Raw genomic sequence first — 25,946 nt, 5'->3', positions numbered from 1 at the left:
GTGTTGGACACGGCGTTGGTTAAAGCCAGTGCAATGACTGAAAGTGTTCGTCCCAGAAAAAACGCTCAAATGGGCAAGAGATTTGTCTTTAGTTTCACGTTTGGTCCTATGGACCACAGTATTAGAACTGCGATAAGACGCAATTGGCATATATTGGAAAAAGATTCCAGCTTAGCTGGTCCGGTAAGTCGGGGTCCTTTATTTGCATGCCGCCGCAGTAGAAACTTAAAAGACATTCTGGTCCATAATAGCGTAAAACCTTCACAGCCAACCACTTGGTTATCGGCTGGTATGCCACTGGGCAACGTGAAGTGTGGGCATTGTAATTTTTGCCCCTTCCATTTGATAGGAAAATCAATTAAAATAGGCCCAGTAGAGCATAGAGTAAAAGATTTAATTTCGTGCAGAACCAAATTTGTTGTCTATGTTTTACTATGCCCGTGTGGCTTATTTTACATAGGCAAAACTATTCGTCCTCTTTTTGTTAGGTTCAGGGAACACTTTAGGTCAATTAGCACAGGCAAGGGGGTCCCCAAATTAATTCAGCATGTACGTACCCAGCATGGAGGCGATGCCGCATGTCTTCGGTTCGCAGGTTTGGAACAGGTCAAATTGCCAGATCGGGGAGGTGATTTACATAGGCTGTTGCTAAGAAGGGAGGAGAGGTGGATTCTGAGGCTGAACGCAGTTGGTCCGCTTGGTCTGAATGACCGGTTAGATTTATCGGTGTTTTTGTAATCATTTGCCAATTATAGTTATAGCCGGTATTTGGATGCTTGTTTATCTATTTGTTCTAATGTCATTTCTTTCACTTTTGTTCCATTTCGTTTGCTTTTAAAGTATGTTTTAAGCATTGTTGGTTTCCCCATTCAGATGACGTCATTAGAGGCAGGTGCATTTCGTACAAGCAAATGCTTTAAATACCAGCCTCTTAGGCGTCACCTGTAGACCCGTTGAAGCTCCTTTGAGCGAAACGATCGTCGTCTGGTAGGAACCTCAGGTTCTCTCTGCATTATCCTGCTGTTTTTACGCATGAAGCTACAATAAAGACAGATTTTTTATGGACTTATGGTGAGTGCTCGTTCTTCATATATTTTTTTTTTTTTTTTTTTTTTTTTTTTTTTTTTTTAGCTTTCATCTGCAGCCTGCTCCGACCCGGAAGTGCTCCCTGCAGGACCCGGATACAGCCCCTCGGCCATTTTGGATCCGGGGCCTGCAGGGAGAAGACGTTCGGTACGAGGTGAGTACATCACCTTGTACCGATCGTCTCAGGGAAGCCCGCAGGGAGCCCCCTCCCTGCGCGATGCTTCCCTGTACCGCCGGTACACCGCGATCATGTTTGATCGCGGTGTGCCGGGGGTTAATGTGCCGGGGGCGGTCCGTGACCGCTCCTGGCACATAGTGCTGGATGTCAGCTGCGATATGCAGCCGACACCCGGCCGCGATCGGCCGCGCTCCCCCCGTGAGCGCGGCCGATCGCGTATGACGTACTATCCCGTCACCGGGAATTAAGGCCCACCCCACCTCGACGGGATAGTACGTCATACGGGCTTAAGGGGTTAATAATGATCTTGAGTGGTATGACTATCTGGATTAAAAGGATAATCATTCAAAGTGCGAAAATTGCAAATTAAAAAAAATTAATTTGTAACATTTCTGATTTTTTTTTAAATAAATGAAGAAAATATCGACAGAAATTTACCACTATCGTAAAGTATAATGTGTTACAAAAAACAAAGAATCTCAAAATCAATAGAATATTTTGAAGCATTCCAGAGTTATTACCACATAAAGTGATAGTTGTCAGATTTACTAAGAGGTTAACTTAACACACAACGCATTAACTATACTGTGATGTAGAAGACTGTAACATGACAACTAACACAGTACGAGCCAATGAAGATGTGAAGATGAATATTGAGATACAGTTTTCTGCATTAAGATATGGCAGCATGTGTTGTAAAATGCTACTTCAGTATTGCATAGATTGTTAATCAATCGAATGGCCTCCATATGATAATTAATTTAATTTAAAATGACTTCTACAGGGAAAATATCTTCTGCCATCAAGGGGTTTAAGATCAGTCATCACATGGCTTATGGGCATGTGATACATGGCAACTGGGTATTGCTTCTTTCAGTGCAGCCTACTTAACAGTTTAACATTTCTAATTTTTCAATGAATAACTTGGTAAAATCATTTATTCTCAGGGCTGAATCCCGCAACTGTAAACATTGATAAGCGGGATGTAGTTACTCACACAAGGGTGGTAGTTATATGTGCAAAACAAATGACATATCCTTTGTCTGAACAAATACACCAGCTTAATTGTACAAGTGTTTAGGTGAAAACGTTATGTATTTAAATTGTCTGAACATTTCAATTATGTCCGTAACCACGCATTTATATTTAAAGATCTGTCTACAGTAACTATGTTATTATTTCTGCATTACCAACTTCAAAAGAAGATATATAATTAATGCCATAAATGCAAAAGTGTTCGCATTGTGATTTGTTATGCTTTGGGCAAGTTTTATTCACACATGTTAAGAATGCAACTTGGTAGGCAAACGATGCAAAATTCGATGGGATCCCTGTTGAGTTGCAGATATTCAAGGTGTCGGTATACGATGACTATGTACAGCAACAAATGATGGAAATATATTTTTCTTTAAAAAAAATCCTCTACTTGCTTCTGTATAGGTCCAACTCTACCCTTCCAATTAGATTTTTCCCATGGCTTCAGTGTTCTAGGAAAAGGTAAACTGTGCAATTCTCTACGTCACCGGGTCCTGTTTCCACCGCAGCTACAGGTGTCTGGGCAATATCATCATGGCAGCAAATGGCAGACATTGGGACCAGTGGCGGAAACTTGCCAGTGCACCCTGGGAAAGTGAGCACAGCTCAGTTTGATTTTTTTATAGAAAAAATAGCCAGTGAATTTCAATTTAATGGGCCCCTTAGAGGGTGCGTGGCCTGCCGCTATTAGCGGAACATCACTGCCTTTAACCATATAGTAAACAATAAAAAAAATACACATTTTAGGTTAGAGCTATACTGGAATAATCCAAATAGCCCTGTTGTATCAAAATTGTGAACTTGCACAGCAGATATACAGTTCTGGCAAAATATCTGGAGACTGACACAAATTTGGTTTTCTCAAAATTTGCCGTTTTAGTGTTTTTTCATCTTCTAGTCATATTTTCTATCGTTACTGAAGTACAATTACAGGCATTTCATACGTTTTTAAACCTTTGCAAACACATCAGACCCGATTCATCATGGTGTTTTTATCAGTTTTCTTGCATAATATACCTTTAAATGTTGCAAATGTTTTGAGATTTTTGCCACTTTTACACTATTCCTGGACAGCTCTGCCAAAATGGTCCTAACTTGGATGGGGACATAGCAAAGCCTGTCCAGCAAATTCATCAACATCTACGACACTGATGGAGTGAATTATTCTAGAAATGTACTTCAGTCTCTGACTGGAGCAACTTTTCTGCTGAAGGCACACGGCAGTGGTATGATGCGCCTAATTCATTAAGAAGAATGTGTCAATTAGGTGCAACTTAGTCCAGTGGTGCACTCATGAAGCATGCCGTACAAAATGTTTAGTTTATGCAAAGACTCAATATTTAAACCATTGACCATTGGCTCCTGGATATAAGATTCTGGACCAAATCCTAACTGATGGCAACTTATTATTGCTTAATCTTGAAGTTTAATCACAATTTATGTGTTTTAATTTGTCCACCTACTATCTGAGGATTGACCAAAAGTTTTCAGTAGGATTGAGCTCTGTGAAGTTTCCTGCCCATGGACCAAAAATGTCAATGTTTTGTTCACCAAGCTGCAAATGTATTACTTTTGTCTTGTGACATGGTGCTCCAACGTGCTGGGGAAAGCATTTTGTATCAACAAATTGATCCTGCATGGTTGGGAGAAGTTGCTCTTTGAGGATGTTTAGATACCATCCTTTATTCATGATACTGTTCTTAGGCAAAAGTGTGAGCGAGTGCAATCCTTTGGAGGAAAAGCAACCACACACAAGAATGGTCTCAGGGTGTTTTACTGTTGGCATGACACAAGACTCATGGGAGCACTCACGTTTTCTTCTCTGGACAATCATTCTTCCACATGTCCCAAACAGAGATGAGCGAACCTTTCAAGGTTCGTCAAACACACCAGTACCCTATTGAATTCAATGGGAGGCAAAACCAAATGCATACACAACATCTTTAGGGGGGCAAAAATGCCAAAACAGTTCAAATTAAGGGCAGACACCAGGAACAGTGGCATCAATTGACCCAGAGTACAAATAGTATAATAGTGCAGCATGGCTGCATGAGACAGGGCATGGGACAGGGATTGGACCAGCATTTCTAGCTTAAACATTAATCAGTAACAGGTGGATGATTGACATGCAACGCACATGATGGAGACCCAACTTGGAGTCCAAACATTTCCAAAAATTAGGGGCAGACACCAGGAAAAATGACATCAATTGACTCACAGTTGAAATTTGATAATGGCACAGGAGTAGTAAGCCATGGGCCATGCATGAGGTATCGGGATCTGAGCCAGCATTTACATCTTTGAATTTAAACATAAACCTGCTGTAACTAAATACATCCCTGGGTCCCGACCTGTGGACACCAGCCTAGTGAAGCTTTTAAATGTAATTTCCAGCTCAAGGGAGGGAGGCCACACAAAACTTTTACTTATTTAGTTACAGCAGGGTTTATGTTTCTTTTGATTCTTGGAGGTTTTGCATGCTTTATGACCAAAGTGAACATGCGTTTATGTGCTGCATGTATACCAACTTAAGCCAAGCTCTATTTTTGTGTTTTTTTTCTTTGCATTTTTGCATTTTGTGCAAGCTGGGGTGTGGCCTCTCTGCCTTGAGTTGGAAATTACATTTAAAAGTCTCCCTAAGCTGGTGTCCACAGCTCATGACCCGGTTCTTTGTCCAAAAACTCAAAATAATAAGAGAAAAACAGCCTGTCTGGTTCAAAAGAAAATGCACAGTTCATATACAGTCCTGCCCAGTACTTCTGGGACAACCCATATGGCAGCTCTCACAGGAGCTTCAGTATGGAGACTTCCTTTTCTTCACACAACACAGACCAAGGAAAAAAAACTGGCTGGACATTTATTTCCCCAGCCACAACTTTGAGGTGGAGATATGGTGAGTAGGCATCCCGCCCAGCACTTTACCTACTCACCTAAAAATCCTCAATTAACATGGCCACTTAACTCCTTCAGCACATAGCATGCTGAAAAGAAACTTTCTAGGTTTCTAGATCATGGAGGAAAGCAATCCCTGTGACACATATCTCCCTCACATACAGTGCCAGTGACCCTGTCACACATGGTTTATGTTTATTTTGCTTCTTGTAGGTTTTGTATGCCTTATGGCCAAAAGGAACATGGGTTAATATGCTGCATGTATACCAACTTAAACCAAGCTCAATTTTTGTGTTTTAGCTTTAAGTTTAAATTAAGACGAGGTGGGTGAGGAACCGTTGCAGCGCAAACTGGATTTTTGCTCAACTACACTCAGGTGCAACAAACATCAGTTTAGTAGACTACTATTGGTAGAAACATTTAAGAATAGCAACACAGGTAGTTGACTGATCAATTCACCCACAGTATAAATTTGATAATGACACAGCAGCAGTCAGCCATAGGCCATGCACGACGTATCAGGGTTCTGGGCCAGCATTTAGAGCTTTTAAGTTTAAATTTAGATGAGATGGGTGATTGACCAGTGTAAGTTTGCTGCGCTGGGAGCCTTGATACCTCATGCAACAGCTCAAACTGCTTTTCTGATCAGCCACACTCAGGTGTCACAAATATCAGCTTCGTAGACTACAATAGTTATAAACATTTAGGGTATGTTCACAATGGACATTTTTGCTGCTTTTTTTCTGCAGCAAAACCTAATTTCTAGGCAGGAAAGAAGCTGCGTCAAAAACGCATGTTTTGGTGCATTTCTGTTGCGGTTTTGTTGCATTTTTTTCATGCGTTTTGGGAACCATGGCTTTCTGACCGGCGAGGATGATTTTACTGCCGATCAGAAGCGGTGTTTGCAGCGCTGTCATGCACATGACAGCCTGGAAAACACTATATGTTCAGGCCCCCCATTCAAGTGAATGGAGTTCGGATCCACTGCTCAGTGTCTCTGGTGGATTACAGGCTGTATGGTCGCATCATGCAACCATGCCGCCTGCCATCTAGATGTAGCGGAGCTGACTGTGAGGTCACATCCTGCTGTTCTTGACTTTTCTGCAGCAAATATGCTGGAAAAAAAGTCAACTTGCATTTTTGCAAGAAAAAAAAAGTAGTAAAAGCCTCCAGTGTGAACATACCCTTAAAGATAGTAACACAGGTAGTTGACTGAAAGTAAGTGCAGGCCTGCCGGTCTGGAAGTCCTACTGCTACATGCAACACACATGAAGGAGGCCAAACTTTGAGCCTCCACATTTCAAAAAATTATTGGCACACATCAGTAAAGTGACATCAATTTTCCCCAGAGTAGAAATAGTATAATGAGGCTCTGACACCCCTTCGACTACAGCAACACAGCAGATGGAGACCCAACTTGGAGTCTCCACATTTCAAAAAAATATTGTCACACATCACTAAAATGGCATATATTTCACCAAAGTAGAAATATTATAATGGTTCTCTGACAACCCTTCCACTACAGGCAACCCACCAGATAGAGACCCATCTTGGGGTCCCCACATTTAAAAAAATTGTAATATCAACAGCAGTAGCAACAGAAGGCACAGAAACCACAACAAAGGTGTCACAGACAGCAATAATGCGTGATCAATGCAGCACAGTAAAAAGTACACCTTCGCCTAGTCTGCCCAGTCTGAAACTGAGGTGCAAAAGTCATTGGAGATTCATGACTTGTTTATCTTTACGAAAGTTAGGTGGTCTACTCTTTCAGGGGACAGCCGGATGTGCTTATCCGTTAGGACACCCACCATCAGCGCTAAAGACACGTTCTGTGAGAACGCTGGCGGCCATGCATGACAAAATCTTCAAGGTATGACAGGCAAGCTCAGGCCACTCTTGCATTTTGGTCTTCAAAAAGGGAAAAAGTTCCAAATGTCCCCTGAGGACATTAATATTGAGCTCAAAATACCCCTGCACCATCCTCTCCAGTTGTTCACAATGTGTCAGACTTGTTACACTGTTATGCTGGTGCACGGGCTGGTCTAAAAAATGTGTGAAACAAAAAAATGTGTGAAGTCACAGAAGTTGCCTATGCCACCTACACTGCTGCTGCTAATATTTTTGCGTTGAAGACTCTCTTGTTCCCGAGGTTGAAAGTCTATAAGTGTGATGCACACTATATGCCTCACTGCTGTCTTGGGGAGTACAACTCTTAAGACTGTCTACAAGCATGTTTCGATACTCCAGCATGCGCGCATCCATTTCGGGGGGAAAGCATCTAAGCATCTGGCAAGATTTACTCTTGTATTGTGGATCTAACAGAATGGCAACCGAGTAGTCAACTATTTTTAACCCTAACAATATGGGCATCATGTTGCAGATAGTGCAGCTAGAAGGCACTCATGTGTCTGGCGGTGCCATGATGTCAAAGTCCATGGTGTGTTGGTAGCGGAGTAACACTCAAGCTTGCTTCTTCTGTTCCCTCCTGACAACCATGGACAACACAGAGGGGATCATTATCCTCTTCATCTCCTGTTGGGCATCCATTACCTCACCCTCCTCATCTTCCTCGGCTCCTGCACCTTCACTAACAGTTTGTTTGGTACCATGAGTCCCCCTCTGCTGTAATCCACCCTTCCATGGCACCTGCCTGTGCGATGACAGAGATATTGTTATCCCTTCCACATCCTAGTCTGCTTCCACCTCTTCCTCTGGTACCACCACCTCCTCTCACAAACTATTCAAAGTGTGCACCAGCATGTAGATGACTGGAATAGTGATGCTGATGATGGAATCACCAGTGCTAACCATCTTAGTAGCCATTTCAAAACTGTGCAGAAGGGTGTAGAGGACCTTCATCTGTGCCCACTCTACAAGCATGATTTGCACCATGTCCGGACTGCATTGGCCCGGACTATGCAAAAGGACATACTGCACCAGGGCTCGTCTCTGCTGCCACAGTCGCGGCAACATGTGGAGAATTGAATTCCACCGTGTCAGCACATCACATATTAAATGGTTAACCGTTAGGCCGAAAGACCTCTGTAGTGATGCAAGTTGATGACCTACGGGGTACAATCGGCAGAAGTTAACACATAGTGACCATACATTCTGCAGCAGCGCATCCAGACCAGGAAAGCGGCGGAGACATTGCTGTACCACCAAGTTGAGGACGTGAGTCATGCAAGGCACGTGTGTGAGGTTGCCCCGACATAGTGTCGCCACCAGGTGGAGGATGTTTTTTTGACACAGAGGTTAGTCCCACAAGCTGGGGTATTCCCAGACTTGTGAGTCAGCCCCTTGCCCACTTGCCCCCACAGCCGCCCAGTGCCCAGTCAGCGAGATGTGCCTGGCCATGTTTGCTTGCCTAGGTGTTAATGGTGAAATGCACCATGGTATGCATAGATTTTTTTAAAGAATGGTTGATGTTGTCTGAGACATGCTGCTGTAGTGCAGGCACAGCTTTCTTAGAGAAGTAATGGTGACTGGGCAACTGGTACAGGGGGACTGCAATGGCCATCAACTTTCATAAACCATCTGTTTCCACCAGGTGAGAAAGGCAGCATTTCCATGGCCAACAGATTGGAGATGGTGGAGTTCAAGCTATTCGCTTTGGTATGTGTAGGAGGAAACATTCTTTTACGTGAGCACAACTGCGGGACCTAGGGCTGACTGCTGTGCTGAGATATGGTGGAGTAGGATGAACATGACAAACTGCTGAACTGTGAGTTAGGTGCAGGCGGAGATGTTGTGATGGATTGAAAGAGATGTGGTGTGCTTGGGGAAACAAAAACAGCAGGCATCTGCACTTCCGTAACAGCTAATGGGCTCTCCCTCACCAGATTGTAGGGGTAATCAAGTGGAGGTTCTGTGGCTGAGATCTGTGTGAGAACACTTGCCACAGTGACAGAGGAAGAAGAAGCAGCAAATGCGGTTGATGGGACGGCCAGTGGTTGGGGAGTCCCGTTAGTCTACATTTTTGTGAAGTGAGATTCTAAGCCTAAGGCATGTTGATTGCATGTTCATCCTGGATCATGTGTTGGTTCACGCAGGTAGTAGTAAAATTATTGCAATTTTTGCCTCCACTGAGTAGTTTTTTTGCAAAGTTGGCAGATATCGTGAGTTGGGTCATCCTTTGCAGTCTCAAAAAAGGCCCAGGCTAGGCCCCTGTGAACTGCAAACTCGTGACCGCTGCTGGATCCAGAATTGTGGTTTAGAATGCAGTTCTTATCATGGTTGCATCACTCCGTATCTGTGTGGCAAGCCGCAACGTAGCCTTCTCGTCTTCCTCCTCCTCCACCTCCTCACTAGGGAATAAAGGGCCCAATTCTTTCTTTCCTTTGCACCTGTTTATTATTTAGTGTTTGTTGTTTTTCATTTGTGTCTAAATCTTCTTTTAATTCAGCATTTTTAAAGCTTATTTTAAATGTGTTCACATGTGTTTTTTCTGTTAACCCCTTAGTGTCCAAGCGAATTTTCACGTTAATGACCAAGCCAAATTTTTAAAATCTGACCAGTGTTACTTTATGTGGTAATAACTCTGGAATGCTTAAATGGATCTCAGTGATTCTGAGAGTGATATTTCGTGACACATTGTACTTTATGTTAATGGTAAATGAAGGATGACAATTTTTAAATTTTGCGAAAATATCTGAATTTTGGAAAAAGTTTGAAAATTTAGCAATTTTCTCAATTTTAATTTTTGTATCCTTAAATCAGTTAGTCACACTATACAAAATAATTAATAAATATAATTTCTCATATGTCTACTTCATATTTGCATATCCACAAAAATGGAAGCAGCACACCATAATAGAATCAATTCACGTGCTGTTTAATAGCCCATCTGGCAACGTTTCGGTCCCAAAAAATTTGGACCTTTTTCAAGCAATACAAAGGTGCAAATACATGTTATTTAAAGCAGCCAAATTATTAAGATATTTAGCAACAATTATTAAATATATAAGATGTACCACATTATTTTACATAATGCAATGCCATAATAATAAAGTGCATAAACTATGTGATGTGACATCACAAAACAGTTGTCCCCCAAATGTTCAAAATATGGAGGAAAAGGCAGCCAACTATTTTGGCAAACCTGAATTTTTTCCAAAGATGAAAGAACACTAGCAGGGCTAGAATGGCAGGTTTATCTTTCAAAGAGACTGGTTGTACAAAATCTGCTTAGTTCCATCAATCCCTATATAAGAGATGAATGTGCCAAGCGACCTGGAATACCATAACAGGCTCCTGCCCACTAAGGTAGCAACCGCTATGTGCAGAAAACAAACAATCCCCTTAGCACTTAGCAAATTTTACCAAGAGGTGAACGTGGAGATGGAGAAATAGGCACAACAGATCAGTACTTCAAAAATGAAAAAATATTTACGTGACAAGACGGAGTAAGAGCAGAAAAAGGTTTTTTGGTGGCAGAATAGATCTAGAGATGAAAATAAGCCCCATACCCGGAGTCCATCAGCCTCTTTGCCTCGTCTAGAGCAAGTAGTATATCTTTAAATCATGAACAAGAACATTATGCTTTCAGACATATGGGCACTAGATTTGAAGGTAAAAAAGGTAATCAAGGGAAACAAGGAGTGGGCTCCAACAATAAAAGAAAGGATCATCTTAAGGTAATCAATTTGTCTTCTCATATTTTGTCACCTGAGCACATGTCTTTACTTGAAAAGGGTTTAACATTCTCTCCTCCACAATACCTAGACCCCTTCACGACAGTGAAAGATATTCACCTTTTTGCAAGGAAATTAATTCTCAAGAGATTCCATGAGAAGACACACATGGGGTTGACTTTGAATACTGACGAAGAAATGGAGGCACTAGCCATCTTGGAGTCACTAGCGGAGGAAAGCAATTCGGCCGAGACGGTGAGCAACTTCCCTACCTTTATCTTTAATAAATCTAAAAAATTCCCAAATATGAATACATACTCTGCTGTTGAGGTCTTCGTGAAATTGGTTACCAGGGACATTGAGGACATCAGCCGCAAGCATTACCTAAAAACATCGGATATTAGAGATAGAGAAATTATTGAGGAACTACAGGGATGGAAAGATGTCACCTTCAAAATGCCGGATAAAGGTGGCAATCTTGTTATCTGGCCTAATGAACTATACGAAAAACAGGCCTTTAAACTTCTCCTTGATGACAGATACTACAAGAGATTAACATATATCCCTCTCCAGCAGTATCAAAGTGAACTTACTGGTATTCTCATGGAGCTTATACAGAAGGAATCATCCCCAAAAAACTACTTGAAACCATTGAAATACTCAAACCGAAATTACCAACATTCTATCCGTTACCTAAACTACATAAGAACTCTAAAGATCCACCTGGGCGCCCCATCGTATCCGGTAAGGAAGGCCTAAATGAAATTATATGTAAAATAATTGACCATTATTTGAAACCCATGGTCACAACTCTGCCATCACATATATTAGACACAACAGCAGCTCTAAGGAGATTACATCAACTCCATATAGAGGAGGATATGATACTTGTGACGGCAGACGTTGAGGCTCTATATATTTCTATAAGACATACTCAGGGCTTAGCGGCAGTTGGGTGGTTTCTGAATAACAGTAATTTAGACAGTTCCCTGGTTAAACTCTTGTTAACTCTGCTGGAGTTTGTTTTAACTCACAACTGTTTTACATTTAAAGATCAAATTTTTCTCCAATTACAGGGCACGGCTATGGGGGCGGCTTGTGCCCCGTCATATGCCAATTTATTTTTAGGACTATGAGAACGGGATCTTTTTCAGTGTTCTTCCATCCCTGGCATTGAGAAAATACATAATTGGCTAAGATACATAGATGATATTATCTTTGTATTGGAGGGCACTATTGATGAACTCAATAGTTTGATGACTAGTGTTGAGCATTCCGATACCGCAAGTATCGGGTATCGGCCGATATTTGCTGTATCGGAATTCCGATACCGAGATCCGATACTTTTGTGGTATCGGGTATCGGTATCGAAACAACATTAATGTGTAAAATAAAGAATTAAAATAAAAAATATTGCTATACTCACCTCTCCGACGCAGCCTGGACCTCACCGAGGGAACCGGCAGCGTTGTTTGCTTAAAATGCGCGCTTTTCCTTCCTTCCGTGACGTCACGGCTTCTGATTGGTCGCGTGCCGCCCATGTGGCCACGACGCGACCAATCACAGCAAGCCGTGACGTAATTTTCAGGTCCTTCTAGGCATTCAGTATTTTAAAATTACGTTCCGGCTTTGTGATTGGTCGCGTCGCGGTCACATGGGCGACGCGACCAATCACAAGCCGTGACGTCACGGGAGGCAGGAGACGCGCGCATTTTAAAATGCGCGCGTGTCCAGCCTCCCGTGACGTCACGGCTTGTGATTGGTCGCGTCGCCATGTTGGCCGCGACGCAACCAATCACAAAGCCGGAACGTAATTTTAAAATACTGAAGGACCTGAAATTACGTCACGGCTTTCTGTGATTGGTTGCGTCGCGGCCAACATGGCGACGCGACCAATCACAAGCCGTGACGTCACGGGAGGCTGGACACGTGCGCATTTTAAAATGCGCGCGTGTCCAGCCTCCCGTGACGTCACGGCTTGTGATTGGTCGCGTCGCCCATGTGACCGCGTTGCGACCAATCACAAAGCCAGAACGTAATTTTAAAATACTGAATGCCTAGAAGGACCTGAAATTACGTCACGGCTTGCTGTGATTGGTCGCGTCGTGGCCACATGGGCGGCATGCGACCAATCAGAAGCCGTGACGTCACGGAAGGAAGGAAAAGCGCGCATTTTAAGCAAACAACGCTGCCGGTTCCCTCGGAGAGGTGAGTATAGCAATATTTTTTATTTTAATTCTTTATTTTACACATTAATATGGTTCCCAGGGCCTGAAGGAGAGTTTCCTCTCCTTCAGACCCTGGGAACCATCAGGGATACCGTCCGATACTTGAGTCCCATTGACTTGTATTGGTATCGGGTATCGGTAACGGATTGGATCCGATACTTTGCCGGTATCGGCCGATACTTTCCGATACCGATACTTTCAAATATCGGACGGTATCGCTCAACACTATTGATGACCCATTTAAATAACAACGACATGAATATCAATCTAACGTATACATATAGACGTAGAGTTACGTTTCTAGATATTGAGATTTCAGTAGACCCTAATGGATCAATTTCTACAACCATTTTCAGGAAACCAACAGCAACGAACTCTATCCTACATGCCAGCTCATCCCATTTGCCTTCTACAATCAAGTCTATTCCCATCAGCCAATACCTAAGAGCTAAAAGAATTTGTTCAACTGAACAAGCTTATCAAGAACAAGCAAAAGATGTATATTCCAGATTCCGGGAAAGGGGTTATGGGCATAGATCAATCAGACATGCCTACAATAGAGCACAAAGCTCAAATAGAAATCAGTTGTTATACCAAAATAGAGGAAGAAAGGTAACATCAGAAAATACAGATGTGAGATTTATTACACCATATAATAACCAGTGGAAGCAATTTACCAAAATCATACATGACCGATGGAATGTGCTGTTGGTGGATCCTATACTGAGAAGGACACTTACCCCTAAACCCCTAATTACGGCAAAAAGAGCCAAGAACTTATCTGACTTACTGGTGAGAAGCCATTACTGCCCCAAAAAACAAAATGTCCAAACTAATGTCTTTGGAGAAGTTCAAGGCTTTTTACCTTGCAAAAAATGTAAAGCCTGCGCAAATACTATCAAAAGTAAAGAATTCGCCAATTTTGATGGCTCTAAGAAATTCTCAATAAGGAGTTATTTGACTTGCTCGACTCAAGGTGTAATATACCAAGCACGATGTCCGTGTAACCTACTATACATTGGAATGACAACCAGAGAGCTAAGTATAAGAATACGGGAACACGTGCGAGATATAGAAAAATCAAGAGAAGCTAAAGGGGGAGAACAGCTTAAAACTCTCCCAAGACACTTTAGGGCAGTACATGGAACCGATGCACGCGGCCTTCAAATTATGGCTATTGATCAGGTAACTCTTGGCATACGGGGAGGTAATTTGTTTAAAACGTTGTCTCAAGTGGAGAGCCGGTGGATTTACCGACTCAACACCTTGGTACCAAATGGGTTGAACGAAAACCATGGGTTTGGGTCTTTCCTATAAGCTGTGTATTTAATTCTGGGCTTTTAAATATGTTAATGGCTTTTAATGTTTGATATCGTGTTTTCTTGTTTTTAATCTTTGTTATTTATATTCTTTAGTGTTTATATCTATTGTGTATACTATCTGGCGCTATTGGTCTGGCTGCTCCTGGATGGTGTCCTGTGGTTTCTGATGATGCCCTGCTGTTACCTTGTTTGAAATTGATGGACATATCAAGAAAAGAAGAAGAAAAAAACTTTTTCAAAATTACAACTATTGTTTATGGATGTGTTGACCTTTTGTTCAGGACTTTTTAGTTAAATTGTCACTATTTCACTTTATACACCCTTCACATACACTATTTTTAATTGCTTAAAATATATTATATTAGGTGGTGATATTATTTATTTCACTACTGTTTATACTTTATAATGTCTCACTCATTATTCCATTTTTCTTCCCTTCACTAAGTAGTGGTATCACATTCTCACGGTGGTTAATTTACTTTGTCTCCCGTGTTATTATGTACATCCGTTAGATTCGCACATCCCTTAATCATAGCTCTGATAACTAGATATGTCCGGAGCATGTTTCATGGTGGTGGTGAACCCTTTGGCCACTTCTTTATGGCTATAAGGCAGAAGTATCTGACCTTACAGCTAATGCGCATGCCCGGGAATTCAGCATGTATACTCCTCCCTTCCTTACTATCTGATGGACATGTGATCATATCTCTTAACCATGGCTAGTGCGCATGCTCGGGATCGTGTCATCCGGGACTTCCTGACATGCCCTCTGGGTCCGCACGTGATCGCCGTCGCTATGCGATGGTGGATTGCCTGCGTTCCATCGGCGCTGCGGGAAGAGCCCTGTGGGTTGCCGAGACGCCTGCGCATGCGCCGCTCATTAGCCGACTCGCCCCTGTAGCAGCCTGTCCCTTGTTCCCATTGGCCAGACATTGCTATTTATAGTGACACAAGCGGTACTTAAGCCATGCCTCCTGACGAAGATTGGCGAAATGCGCGTTGAAGCGGCAGGCTGGGGCTTCAGGTCTCTCACCGCATGTAGGTATTTTGCCCTTATAATCCAATCAATTTTTGCACTGCATATGCACTTTAGTTCCATTATACTGCTTGCACCTTAATTCTTTTCTTTGCTTGGCACTCCTTGCACTTTGCAATTTATTATATGTATATTCTCAATAAACATATTTGGTATGCTTTTAGCATTGGTATATAATAGGGCTTCATATATATGCAGCCTCTTTTGGTGTATAGCACTTATGAGCTTTGAATTGCTAGCCCGTATTGATATTGTATTATAGTGCCATATAGTGTGCTCTATTTATTCAATTTTCATGTGGTCAACTTGTATTCTCCAGCCTTGCTTGGTTAGTGTTTACTCTGCTATGGATTACCAGATTTTATATTTAATAAATACTATTTTCTGCTGCCACACCAGCCTAGGATGGGATTTCCTGGAGGCCACCGCATCACATCAATGGATACGTGAGGGCTCTGGGCTTTCAGAAAATGTCGGTGGAGCCTCCGCACGATGAACACCGCCAAACCTGCCGCACCAGTCTGGGATGGGAGTCATATCGCTGGACCACCAAATACCCCCTGTGATCATGCTCCACCAGCGCTGCTGGTCTCCCTCGGTAAGCTGAATTCGGACTGTAAGATGGACCCCCATTTGACACATTCATTTTTTTCCCTATTTTCCTTCTGAAAATTTGGGGTGCGTCTTATGGTCCGGTGCATATTATAGTCTGAAAAATATGGTAAATATGGAACAGCCTCATAGTTAGAGATCCTGCAATAAAATATTCATACCCGTATCACCCATAAATATACACTGTGTTCCAAATTATTATGCACAAAGAGTTTAAGAGTGATCAGGTTAGAATTTTTTTGTTTGTCATTTAAACTCACTGATGGTGATGTGTGTCAGGGCTCTTTATATAACTGAAAGCAATTGCAGATACCTGTGCAAATTAGTTTGGCAGGTGTGTCCAAATAAAGGCAAGACTACTTAAGAATGCTGTTCCACATTATTAAGCAGCCTACATTTTTTGCCAAAATGGGAAAGAAAAAGGATGTGTCGGCTTTTGAGAAGCAACAAATTGTGGAGTATTTAGGTCAAGGCATGACTACAATCAACAGTTTTTGAAGCTGCTGGTGCCTCCAACGTCCCCAGAACAACAAGATGCAGGGTCCTTCAGAGGTTTGCAGCTGTGCGTAAGCCATCCTGTCGACCACCTCTATCCACTGCACACAAGCAGAAACGGCTCCAGTGGACCAAACGATACATGAAGACTGACTTCCAAACTGTTTTGTTCATCGATGAGTGCCGTGCAATGCTCAATGGTCCAGATGGATGGAGTGGAGGATGGCTGGTTGATTGACACCCCATGAAAACACGGCTAAGGCGCCAACAAGGAGGAGGTGGAGTAATGTTTGGGGCTGGAATCATGGGGAGAGAGATTGTCGGCACCTTTATGATCTCTGAAGGGGTATAGATGAACTCCATAATCTATGTGGAGTTTCTAAAACAACACTTCCTGCCATAGTTCAAGAGGAAGAACCGTGCTTTCCGCAGCAAGATCATTTTCATGCATGATAATGCACCGTCTCATGCTGCAAAAGACACATCTGCATCTCTGGCTGCTATGGGCATAAAAGAGGACAAACTTATGGTGTGGCCACCATCTTCCCCTGATCTCAACCCCATTGAGAACCTCTGGAGCATCATCAAAAGGAGTGTCTATGATGGCGGGAGGCAGTTCACATCTAAGCAACAGCTCTGGGAGGGTATTCTGTCCACATGCAAAACAATTGAAGCAGAAACCATCCAAAAACAGACAAATTCAATGGACGAGAGAGTTCAGAAGCTTCTTTCGAACAAGGGATCCTATGTGCAAATGTAACATCACCTAGAATAAAGTTTTCACTTGAAAACTGTTTGATTTCATTTTGTAATAAGCTGATAATGCTTATAACTTCACAATTGACCATTTTTTTGTTCAAAATAAAAAAAGGTTGAAAACTCTGCTGTGCATAATAATTTAGAACATGCATTTTGAGTGTTTATTTTTTTTAAAAAGATACTGTTTTCATAGGCAGTTTGTTCCAAAACATTGCAATTATACTAGAATAATAGATGAATGGAAAATAACAATGACTGCAATTCAGATAGGTAATTTAGAGAAAATATGAGGAAATATTATTTGCATAATAATTTGGAACACAGTGTATAAGTAGTATTAATGCAACAAAAAGTTTTTGTAGCAAGACATAGTCATTACAACAGTCAAACTAAGATAAATGGTCAAAAATATTTATGTGAGGGATCAAGTCCTGTAATTAATTGTCATATATGAAATAAACTTTGGCACTCAACTTGCAATGATATGAAATTTTAATGGCAGCCACTTGTACAAACGTTTCGGTCAGAGACATTGATCTTCTTCAGTGTACTGCGGTGATATTAAATAAAGAGCAAACAATCAATATGTACAACAGTATGAACAATGAAAAACAGAAAATCAAAAAACATGAGGAGACTAGTATATACTGTGCATATACAGTGATGGATGGGAAAAGGGAATGGGGGTAGTAGAAAGAAAAATAAATATAGAATGAGGAAGCAATCATACCTTGGTCCCTTAGAAACACTATTTGTGTGTGGCTTAAGGTCAGAATTAGGTCCTATATGGATCCTAGGATAAAGAGTATGTCATGTTTAGCCAGGTGCGGACCGTGTGGGCCATGACTAAATAATAGATGAAGGACTAACCCATGTATCAGTGTGGATGAGGACACGATGGCGGGAGGCGGTATGTTGAACCGTACTACTCCTCGTCTGGGTAATGGAGTATATCTTATGAAGTGAATAATATGTAATAATATTCAGAAAAAGGAAACAATGGGAATTTGTATATCTGGACTAGATAGTCCCAAAATGAATGGTGGTACTGACCCAAACGTGCAGGCTAGAAAATATGGTTGAGAAAATATTGTATGTGTCCTCTCCAACAGTGAGATCTGTAAAGGAACAGACAATGTGCATGGGAAGAGAAGTACATATAGTGAGTCGTGGAAATGGTAAAAGTACATATGGTGAACCGTGGAAATGGTAAAAGTACATACCCTGTGTGTTTGTGAACAACGGTGTTCACATAGAGATATGGATCCAAAGGTGGACCAAAACTTAAGATCCCTGTCTATAAATGAGAAAGGAGTATCCGTGTTAAAGAAACAAAAAGTAACAACGCCTCCAGAGAGGAGTGCTGACACTTGTCGCAGGTCTTACCGGGGGAGGCAGAGGTGTGGATCCAGAACGCGGTGTCCACCGCTGGTTCTAAGGTGTGCTGCCATGGTGTGAAGCGCTAATATGTAGCTAGAAGGCGGGACCGCTGAATAGCGCGAAACCGGAAGTGCGTCACCGGAAGTGACGCGCTGCCGATGCCGGTGACACTGTGCGTGTCGGCGATGAAAAATAGTGATGGAGGTGCGTTCCACCTCAGTTTATGTACCGCAGGAGCGAGTGGTGGGGCTTGCTAAATGTAAGAGGGGCTCAAGATGGACCTGAGTGAAGGAGGCAGTAGACATAACAATATAAGTATATGATCCTATATACATAACCTGGAAATGTGAAGGGAGGCATAAAGATGAAAGTTGATGAAAGAGTGAGTTAGACAGGTACAAAATAGAGACCATGGGACTGAGGTAGGGATCCAGAGGGAAGGAGGATCGGGATGTGAAAATTTTCGTGCCGTCACATTCAATATTGATGACTCTGTAAAACAAAGCCGCATGTTAATATAATGTTTGAAAAAATAAAGTATATACATGTACACAATAAAGGAACAATTTACTAACAATTATTATAGCAAAAAAGGATTTTTTCAGAAGAATCTATAAAAAGGCCAGGAGATCATAATCCCTGTTAAGACCTCTCGGTGTCATGGTCTCCAACTCATGTATCCAGAAAGCCTCTCTTCTCTTGAGGGTCTGGATACGATTGCCCCCCCCGTCTGGGTGCTGGGACATGTTCGATTACCTGGAACTTGAGTTGGGGTATAGAATGTCCCGCATCAATGAAGTGGTGGGGTACTGGCAGCAACGTGTTTTTACATCTTATTGTGGACTTATGCTTGCTGATGCGATCACGTATCGGTTGTGAAGTCTCGCCAATGTACAAAAGGCTGCATGGGCATTTAATGGAGTACACCACAAAAGAGGTATCACAGGTACTATAGTCTTTAATTTGATATCGTTTACCCGAATGTGGATGATAGAAATGATCTCCCTTTAAGACATTTCCACATTGGTTGCAGTGAAGGCATGGGTATGTGCCAGTCCTAGGTTGAGAGAGAAATCTCTGGGTGGAAGAACGTGAGCCCGATCCAATGTCAGCCTTGACTAAAATACCAGAAAAAAGTATCAAAGCATAAGAATATTTAAAATGTGCCTTTATTTATGGGTGTGGCAATGGTTACAATATATAAAAGAATTTTAAAAATTAAACAGATTTAATTTAACAAAATGCGCGGCACCAGGAACATAAGGTATAATTACCGTTCCTTAATTGCACCCCCACTGCTATATCGGGATATACTAAAAAGTGCTGTACATAAATAGATCTCTCTTGTGTGAAAAAAGCATAAAATCTATATTCTTTGTGCAAATAAATATAAAATTAAAACCACAAAATCACAAAATATAATTATAAAATGTGCAAATATACCACAATTCAAATAAAGTGACCAAGTGCTTCAGTGTCAAGTGTTTAATTATTATCAGTCTCCACCCAAAGCTAGAGAGTGAACAGGAACCTATCACTAGGTTCATGAAGTGCCAGCATATGCTGGATTCACGTGCATAGACAATATTATTGTACAGCAATTATATAGTTGTATCTACCTGGGGGGTCCGAGTCCTGTGCCTGCGCCTCGCCCGACGCGCGTTTCGGAATTAATTATCCTTCGTCAGGGGGAGTAATAGTTTAATTTTGAGGGGCCTTTTATAGTGTGTCTTATTTCCGAGCGCTGCGGTCCGGGTATGAGGGAAATCTCAATCATATCTACTTGACACTGGAGCCTTTCTCAGAACATTACAGACACTGGGCACTGTTCCTAGTAATTCTTTTCTGGTGTCCTTTGATGTGAAGGACCTCTATACGTCCATTCCCCATAACCGAGGCATTGACTGCGTTAGACATTTGCTGGCCACATCTGAATTACATTACAACACGGTTAATCTATGCCTTGAATTGTTGACAATTGTTCTTACCAAGAATTACTTTCTATTTGAGGACACCTACTACTTACAGGCACAGGGGACCGCCATGGGGTCCAATATGGCGCCCCCGTATGCGAACACATACATGACCACCTTCGAAGAAGAGGTTGTATACCCCAACACCCTCTTTAGGACCCACTGTGTCACTTGGAAAAGGTTCATAGACGATATTTTTTGTATATGGACAGGGCCACTCGATTCTCTGGATGAATTCTTTGAGACACTGAACGCCTCTTGGCCGGGTCTCTCCTTTACCATGACGAAAGACGAACATCAGGTTAGCTTCCTTGACACCCTAGTGTTGAAAGATGCGGGTGGCACTATAAGTACAGATTTATACAGGAAGTCCACTGACCGCAATAGTTTGCTTCATTACAATAGTTTGCATCCTATAACCACCAAAAATGCCATTCCCCGCTCCCAATTTCAGAGGGTGGAGCGCATAGTCACTAACCCAATTAAGAAACAGGAGAGATTGGATGAGATGTATAACAAATTCAGTGAACGGGGATATCCCCCGGATGTGTTACATGACGCTTTGCATCCATCTACTAATCCCAAACAGCCCGTGACGAATCGCATACCATTTGTACACACATACCATCCCTACGTCCATATACTCCATCATAGCATTAGAAAACATTGGAGATTACTACAAGAGGCATACCCAGACATACCTGAGTTTCGCAATCAGTTTCTACCCTGCTATAAACGATCACGCAACATCCGTGACACAATGGTCAAGGCTGACATTGGATCGGGCTCACGTTCTTCCACCCAGAGCTTTCTCTCTCAACCTAGGACTGGCACATACCCATGCCTTCACTGCAACCAATGTGGAAATGTCTTAAAGGGAGATCATTTCTATCATCCACATTCGGGTAAACGATATCAAATTAAAGACTATAGTACCTGTGATACCTCTTTTGTGGTGTACTCCATTAAATGCCCATGCGGCCTTTTGTACATTGGCGAGACTTCACAACCGATACGTGATCGCATCAGCAAGCATAAGTCCACAATAAGATGTAAAAACACGTTGCTGCCAGTACCCCACCACTTAATTGATGCGGGACATTCTATACCCCAACTCAAGTTCCAGGTAATCGAACATGTCCCAGCACCCAGACGGGGGGGCAATCGTATCCAGACCCTCAAGAGAAGAGAGGCTTTCTGGATACATGAGTTGGAGACCATGACACCGAGAGGTCTTAACAGGGATTATGATCTCCTGGCCTTTTTATAGATTCTTCTGAAAAAATCCTTTTTTGCTATAATAATTGTTAGTAAATTGTTCCTTTATTGTGTACATGTATATACTTTATTTTTTCAAACATTATATTAACATGCGGCTTTGTTTTACAGAGTCATCAATATTGAATGTGACGGCACGAAAATTTTCACATCCCGATCCTCCTTCCCTCTGGATCCCTACCTCAGTCCCATGGTCTCTATTTTGTACCTGTCTAACTCACTCTTTCATCAACTTTCATCTTTATGCCTCCCTTCACATTTCCAGGTTATGTATATAGGATCATATACTTATATTGTTATGTCTACTGCCTCCTTCACTCAGGTCCATCTTGAGCCCCTCTTACATTTAGCAAGCCCCACCGCTCGCTCCTGCAGTACATACACTGAGGTGGAACACACCTCCATCACTATTTTTCATCGCCGACACGCACAGTGTCACCGGCATCGGCAGCGCGTCACTTCCGGTGACGCACTTCCGGTTTCGCGCTATTCAGCGGTCCCGCCTTCTAGCTACATATTAGCGCTTCACACCATGGCAGCACACCTTAGAACCAGCGGTGGACACCGCGCTCTGGATCCACACCTCTGCCTCCCCCGGTAAGACCTGCGACAAGTGTCAGCACTCCTCTCTGGAGGCGTTGTTACTTTTTGTTTCTTTAACACGGATACTCCTTTCTCATTTATAGACAGGGATCTTAAGTTTTGGTCCACCTTTGGATCCATATCTCTATGTGAACACCGTTGTTCACAAACACACAGGGTATGTACTTTTACCATTTCCACGGTTCACCATATGTACTTTTACCATTTCCACGACTCACTATATGTACTTCTCTTCCCATGCACATTGTCTGTTCCTTTACAGATCTCACTGTTGGAGAGGATACATACAATATTTTCTCAACCATATTTTCTAGCCTGCACGTTTGGGTCAGTACCACCATTCATTTTGGGACTATCTAGTCCAGATATACAAATTCCCATTGTTTCCTTTTTCTGAATATTATTACATATTATTCACTTCATAAGATATACTCCATTACCCAGACGAGGAGTAGTACGGTTCAACATACCGCCTCCCGCCATCGTGTCCTCATCCACACTGATACATGGGTTAGTCCTTCATCTATTATTTAGTCATGGCCCACACGGTCCGCACCTGGCTAAACATGACATACTCTTTATCCTAGGATCCATATAGGACCTAATTCTGACCTTAAGCCACACACAAATAGTGTTTCTAAGGGACCAAGGTATGATTGCTTCCTCATTCTATATTTATTTTTCTTTCTACTACCCCCATTCCCTTTTCCCATCCATCACTGTATATGCACAGTATATACTAGTCTCCTCATGTTTTTTGATTTTCTGTTTTTCATTGTTCATACTGTTGTACATATTGATTGTTTGCTCTTTATTTAATATCACCGCAGAACACTGAAGAAGGTCAATGTCTCTGACCGAAACGTTTGTACAAGTGGCTGCCATTAAAATTTCATATCATTGCAAGTTGAGTGCCAAAGTTTATTTCATATAGCCTCTGGTTTGGGAACCTTCTTTGTGCACCACTACAGCTGTGCCACGTTATACTACACCATTAATTGTCATATGACCTGACTTTAAAGAACGTTTGTGGGGTCCACATTCTGAAGTATACGTCGGCATGTGGATGAGAATTTGAATAATTGTTTAGTATACTGATGAGCAAAAGGGTAACAATATTTTGAACTGTTGACTTCAGGCTCCATATCTCACCATCTAATACTGCTTCGACGTGAGACGACCATAATATTATAGGCAATCATCTTGACTATTTCATGCATAAATTTGACTTGCAACTATTTAACATATGATTAGTTATGCAGATTCTTGTCATCTTACTGCATTGTTACTGCTTTGGTTCTAAAAATCTACTCTCATTAGCATATGCCTGCTGTCGCTGATAACAGAGAGAGCAGGCGCCACTGCTGGGAATTTTCATCAGCTGTGCTATAAATACATTTAACCCCTTAACGATGTTGGGCGTAATAATACGTCCACGTTGCACTCTCACCCTTTGATGTGGTCTCCGGCAGTGAGCCCACATCTTTCCCGGCACATGTCAGCTGTTTTCAACAGCTGACATGTGCACGGAACAGCCTCGGGAAAAGTTGGAGCACCCCCATGGGGCCGTGGCGTACTCGGTACCGGGTCCTTTGGTTCTCAAGGGGGATGTCACAGTGGCTGACCCGGTCCGTGGCCCTTGGGACGTCCGTGTAAAAGGAAAAGGTCTTTAAAGGTGTAATGTTTGTGACGCCACCTGTGGCATTCGGTCAGGGTGACCGACGCTGCTTTAAGGGGTCCACTGGGTTGATGTTATGGCAGCTAGATGGTATACCTTCCCACAGGTGAAGTATGTCAACAGGGCTTCCCAGTATGTAGATGGTGGATGGTGAGAGGAGCAGTGAAGAACAAGGACACAAGGTTGCAGTCTCTTTACCTTTTACTGAAGGCTTCAGCATCCACAGTCCAGGGTACCAGACCACAGGGCAGGCAGAGTCTGGCCGGTTTGGAGGCAAATCCAGAGTCCCCTTATCCAGGTGGAAATCAGTAACCTTCCTCTAGCGCCATAGTGTTGAAGTCCCTTACTGCTAAGCTTCTCATAAGGTCCTCACAAATGTTGTAGATGTTATGTCTCTCTCTGTCTGTCCCCCAGATGGATAGGACAAACCCGTATGACTGGTGGCTTGAGGCGGTTTATAGGGACTCTAGCATGCCCCGGCTTCTGGGAGTTGCCACCGTGCCTCCTGGGTATAGGTCAGACAGATACCGTGAAAATAGCTGTCCTGCCGGTCTCTGAAGTAAAGCATAGAAATCCTTACTCCCTCGGTATGCCGGCCCCCGGATTTCTGCGCCTCATAAAGAAGCAGCCTGCTCCTGGTTGATCTCCCTCTGATATCCTCTCCTTTGCTCTGCTTTCCTTCACGCTTGCTGCAATATGTTCTGCTTTCTATCCATCTGTTTCCTAGGAGCTGCAGCACTTCAGGCCACAGGGCTCCTCTGCTTCCTCTCCCTCTGTCTTCCTGACAGGAACTGAACCCTTTCCCTCCAGATCAGGATGTTCTTATAGGGGAGTTCACCTTAAACAGGCTTAGAGCTCCGCCTTCTGGTCTGGAGTGTGAACATGTTGCATGCATTGTGTTACCTGACAAAGAGTTCTCCTTCATTGCCTCCAAACGTAGCATCACTCTCCCCGAGAGGAAAGCAATACCACTGCAACGACCAGGATCCTGGGGCGCCACACTCCCCCCGTTAAATCCAGTACTCCTGGACTGGGAAAAGAAAACAACAATTTACAAGTTATATAATGCAAACATTTGAACAACATTTTTTAAAAACATTTGAACAATTATAAAACTTTGGCTTCCCTTTATGGGAGGTGAGGACACTTGAACGTTGCATAACATATTTATACAAAAGTACATCTGTTACTGTCTTTGGTCAGATGAAGCAAGGAAAGGCTCTACCCATGCCAGCAAAGTGGGCAGAACCAGAGTGCACCTTGGTGGTGCCAAACTATTTACAAAGAAAGTTTTTGGGTAAGCATTGTCCATTACCGCAATGTCCATTTTTAAACCTGTAACAAAGATAAGCAAACATTTCAAAGATGTAACAGCAGTTATTAACATTTTTAATCCCTTTAACGAGCTGGGATTTGACTCTTGGTGCTACGTGTAGACCTGCGTAGTTCCTGATCTACTGTGTCTGTTGTAGCGTACCCACTAGTGCATGTACTATGTGTAGGTATTCTAGGTAGTCGTCTGTATGGTCTCAGATTCACCATGGGTCTAACAGTTTCACCAATAGCAGAGGGTGGATTGTCTGGTTCCACTGCTGGGGTGACAATTGCTGCTTGAACCTGTTGGTGCGGAGTGTCTTCAGGTTCTGGATGGTTCTGAGTCACATTGTGTTCTGGTATTTCCAGGTGAGGAAACATTAAGACAGGTATCATGATGGCCTGATGTACTTGAGTCCAAGACTGGGGAAAATCTCCAAG

Source organism: Ranitomeya variabilis, chromosome 5, assembly GCF_051348905.1.
Source record: "Ranitomeya variabilis isolate aRanVar5 chromosome 5, aRanVar5.hap1, whole genome shotgun sequence".
Classification (NCBI taxonomy): Eukaryota; Metazoa; Chordata; class Amphibia; order Anura; family Dendrobatidae; genus Ranitomeya; species Ranitomeya variabilis.
The sequence above is the reverse complement of the archived record's forward strand: the minus strand, read 5'-3'. Positions refer to the sequence as shown.